The following is a 5,187-nucleotide window of genomic DNA, read 5'->3' on the forward strand; positions in this document are numbered from 1 at the left end:
TGCCGTCTGTTGGACACTTTTTTGGAGTCCGTTTTGGATTTTGGATAATCATCAGGTGATAGTGGAATTTCTTCATGAAGATTATTGATATTGGTTGATTGGTTAGATGTGTGAGCAGTTCATACAGGAAATTATGTTTGATGGTGTTTTAGTCTTCTATAACTTCACTGTAGGATTTTTACACCATTATTAGATTCTACACTTTTGTAGTATTCAACGAGTCTTTTGGCTTTTAGTTTATAATGATTAGAAATATAATTTATATACTTTTTTCTGGGTATAAGAAAGTTGAAACAATTATAATCAAAGTTAGAATTTATCTTTATTGCGGTTTTTATTCCAAAAGAATTTTTATTATGAACAAATTTAATTTTTATTATTTTATAAAGATAATTAAATTACAAAAATCATAAACATTTACTATCTAAATGCTTTCAAATGAACTAAAAAGTTTATTTTGTTAATGATACTTTTATTACAAAAAAAATATTTTTATTGTCTATTAATTTATATATGAATGAATAATAATAATAGGTGAGTTTCTATTACCGAGTATAATTTAGCTTGTTGAATTTAATATCAAAATGAAGTACAAAAATCACTACAAGTATCACAGCTCGTTTCTTCCCAATAAACAACTTTTAAAATATTTTATTTAATAAAACATTGACAGTTAGTAAATTATAATTTTTTTTTTATTAATTAAATATTGAGAGAGAGCTTTTATAAACCCTTAATACCAGTTCAATAAAACACATTCACAAACCAGTTATATTCCTTCGACAACGTTTACTGCGTCCAAAACCAAAACGTCAAACGAATTTAAATCTTATCTAACTGAAGTATAATAAAACTGTTTAAATAAAATCCTTCGAAGATCATTCGAGAGATTTTTAAATTCAGTTTATCCAAATTTTTCACTTTTCACTCAAGGTTCTAAAAATCCTGCTAGCAAAAACTACTTTTTAATATAACTATAAGTTTGTCCCAGTCCAAATATTTAAAATCTCATAATACAGAGAGATATCACTAATTAACTACAGGCACTTTAATTAATGTTTTTATTTCACATCCTCGCTTCGACAGTTGTCAACAAAATCTTAGAAATTCAAAAGTCTTTCTCAAATTTTCATTAAACTTTTCAACACTTCTCCAGCAGATTTTATCTTTCAATAATTTTCCGGAAAACTTTGATGTAATCGATTTTCCCGCGGCACTTCCTAGTTGAATGGTACGGAACGTTCTTGTAGTGTTTACCTTTCTACAATGTAGAGCCGCGCACGATGGCTGAGTCGATGGACTCTTAACATTCTCTGCAGCGAAAGGTGGGCAAAGAAAGAACGAAACAGACCGAAGTAGGGATGGCAAAAGATTCAATTATTCGTTGTAATTATCGATGTAAATGATTTTTTTCATTATTTAAATTTTATCCTGGAATCTGTTTTTATAAACAATAGGCGCGCACTAATAACAATAAATATTTTACAATATTAACTAAAAAATAGTAGCAACACCCAACGGCGTGTCTACTAGGATGTAATTGAATTTCCTAAGAAATATATATAATTTGCAGATTAATTAATTTAAAGTTTTATTTTCTATTAAATTCAGATTTAATTATTGAAATCTCATACAAAATTTGTGTTTCTTCACCAAGGCTTTTTTTTTTTATTTTTTTTTACTGTACTCTTTTATACATATCATTTTTTTAAATGACGCTCATCTGTTCTTTTCTTTATTTTAGTCTAATTATCTCATTGTTTGTTTGTTACTTATTTCCCTAAAAATATACAAATACAAAAAATAATGTTACTGATATACGATCTAAGTAATATAAAAATTTTTACTATGACTCAAAGCACACCAATACATTTTTTTAACTTTTCGTAGAGTAAGTTATTGTAATCGTCCAAAAATCGAAATTGAAAATTTTTACATTTCTTCACGTTTTGAAGGTTACTGAACATTTTCACATACCTCAGAAAAAATTGAGGTGTGTGTGTGTTAGTGTGTATGTATGTATAGAGAAAAATTTTCGTCCACGTTTTCGAGCGCACGGATCAACCGATTTAAATGGATAAAAAAACATTCGATTTCTATTGATAGGGAGATGTGATGCTTAGTTTTTGGCAAAGGTAGCTCCAGCCGTTTCGGAGATACGGAGCAAAAAGTGCAGAAAATAGAAATCGAGTTTTTGAGAGAACAGAGCATCCGATTTGAATGATCTAAAAAACATTCAATTAGTAATGATTGGGAAAAGTGGTTATTAGTTTTTTGCTAAAGCGGGCCCAGCCATTTTGAAGATACAAAGCTAAATGTACAAAAAATTGCATTTTTTGAGAGAACTAAGCATCCGATTTGAATGATTCAAAAATTATTTCAATTTTTTTTCCAAATTAGACAATGTTATAATATTTATAATAATCTATTTGGAAATATTTAATATTTCTCGAACATTTCGTTACGATACAGGAAGTTCCAGCAATTTGCCTTAAAACACAACTAGTTTTATATATTAAATAGTAAAGTAAGTACTACGATTTTTATAAGCATTCAAACCTATATGATTACACTTTTACATATTTGGATATCTATTTAAAGTTTTAGAATAAAATAAATAAAATTTTCATTATAAAAGAGGATAATTACCTTCACAATTTTATAATTTATCAAATATAAAAGTGTCTTAAGAAAAAAAATCAAATAGTCGACCTGAAAAAATAACCCCTTCAAGAACTCAAGAACTTTTAGATGCTTTATTTATTTATCGTGCACTTAATTTTTTTTTTTTTAATATTTCTTCTGGAGCTTTGGTAACCCTTATAATAATCTTCAAGCTTTTTCAAGAAGAGGACATTGAAAAACTAAAAAAAATTGAAAATGTGATACAGTTCATACATGACTTTTATTCACGCCCTCTTTTTTTACAAAAGTAAGACCATATCCCATCAAGTTATAACTAAAATCAATTATCCACATCGATATTCCGAATACTTTCGATTCGATATAACCTGGACCCATCTCTATTATCACCAGGACAGCGTGCAAGAGAGTACGAATCAGAGAGACAACGAACGTAATGCTGGTTCATGTATGGAAAATTCTTCTGAGCTCGTATTGGTATTTATACACAGATTATTTATGTATTTGTCGGTATTTATTTTATTTATTTGTACAAACAGCCAGTAGCGGTCTTTCTTGCAAATTATATAATATGTAAATACACTTTTCTCAATCGGATTTATTTGTACACATGTGTGAATACCATATATTGGCTTAAGACACAGAAAGATGGGTATAGAAAATATGATGTATCAATTTTGCAATATTTGATGTGTAATATTAGTTTTTATATGTTGCTTTAATGAATTTATCTTTCTGCAGATTCTATTCTCACTTTCGAGCTTAAATATCAGTAACAACATTTCTAATGTAATATTTGTTTCAAATTTTGTCATTTATTTATGTGAATGGATCCGAATTGATCAAAATCATTTGTCTCTATAATTTACAGATATTGGTTGAATCATGCAAATCCTTCCAATTTACATAATATTTTGTAATATGTAACCATCAAGAATTTAAAAAAAATAGTGGTGTGTATGGCATCATGTCTTAAGGCAAATTGCTAGAACTTCCCGTACCGTAACGAAATGTTTTCAAACAGATTATTATAAATTCTGTAATATCGTCTAATATTTATAAGGAAATTATAAACTGAATTACAAAGTTAAAAATATTACTTAAACTTAAACCAGAATTGAAATTGAAATCTGAACTGTTTTCGAAAAAAAAAATGAAAAAAAAAAAATTGAAATGGAATATTTTTTATAAAAGCAATTATTTCGTCAACACAAGTCAAGAAGATTTTTTGAATCATTCAAAAAAATGAAGTAAAATATTTCCTGAACAATTTATCACGATCCTCTACATACATTTTTTGTACACTTTTACTTATTTCTCCTCTAATAAAATTGCAATTAATGAGTTCAGTAATTTCATAGTAAACTGGTTATGAGCAAAACAATATTACACATAATTATACCTACACATGTGCACGTAATTTTGTATAATTTTTAAATTTACTAGTTCAATTATATTCTTTAAAATGCTTGCAATGATATTATAATTTTACTATATTCATTTTAAAATATTAAAATGCAGCTTGTTGTTATGAATGATATAAATTATTCATTATGTAAATATGATTAACACAGATAATTAATTAAATGCAATAGAGAACTTGTAAAAGATTTGTATTATTGTGTATTAGCTTTAATTGATTTTGACAAAACCAAAAAAAAGTTAGAAAAACCTATAGGGAAAAATATCTATAACAAATTGATAATAATTAATGATTTATATTTTAATCGAGATCACAATATTACAAAAAAATTGGAGGTCAAGTCCAAGATTTTTTGAGTTCTCTAATTATTCAGATGTAACAGAACAGATGTAATTTAATGAAAAGCAAGGCTTTTATGTTACAGCAAAAATATATTCATAAAATATAAAAACAAATTTTATCAGTCCTAAGATTTTTGCAAAAATCACGTCGATAAGATAATGATGTGTTAGAGACAGAATAATTATTTTTATTTTAGAAGCTCTATTTCAACAGTATAAAATCCTAATCGTCTTGGTCTTATAACATGAAATACTATTTAAATAATGGATATATTAATTTTTTGTTAATTTTTTTATCGATATATTGAGTGCTCAGAGTACCCCGAAGGTGATTCCAAGACACCTCTGTATCAAAATGTTCATACGTGTGCATTTATTAATGCACATATACAGAGCTACAAAGATTTGCTAGGGCATTTTAAAATAAACATTTTTTTTGTAGAAATTCAATTTGTTTTTTGAACATTTTTGAAAATTCTTGAATTTTTCCCATTCATTACGGTTGCCCCATATTGTCGAAAATACCTGATTTTCAAGCGCCAAATCGCAATTTTTTAACTTTTTTTCTTGACATGCAAAATTGCTGGACCTGTCTTCACAAAATTTTAATCAATTTTGCATTACTTAATTGCCATTTTCTGCACTCTTTGGGTCCGTATCTCCGTAACGGCTAGACCAACTTTTGCCAAAAAATAATCAGCACGGCTCCTTATCGATAGAAATCGAATGTTTTTTGAATAATTCAAATAGTGTTGAGCCGTGCTCCCGAAAACGTCGATA

Source organism: Ctenocephalides felis, unplaced genomic scaffold, assembly GCF_003426905.1.
Source record: "Ctenocephalides felis isolate EL2017-DRISC unplaced genomic scaffold, ASM342690v1 CF-g0.4_SCAFFOLD_00845, whole genome shotgun sequence".
In the NCBI taxonomy this organism is placed as follows: Eukaryota; Metazoa; Arthropoda; class Insecta; order Siphonaptera; family Pulicidae; genus Ctenocephalides; species Ctenocephalides felis.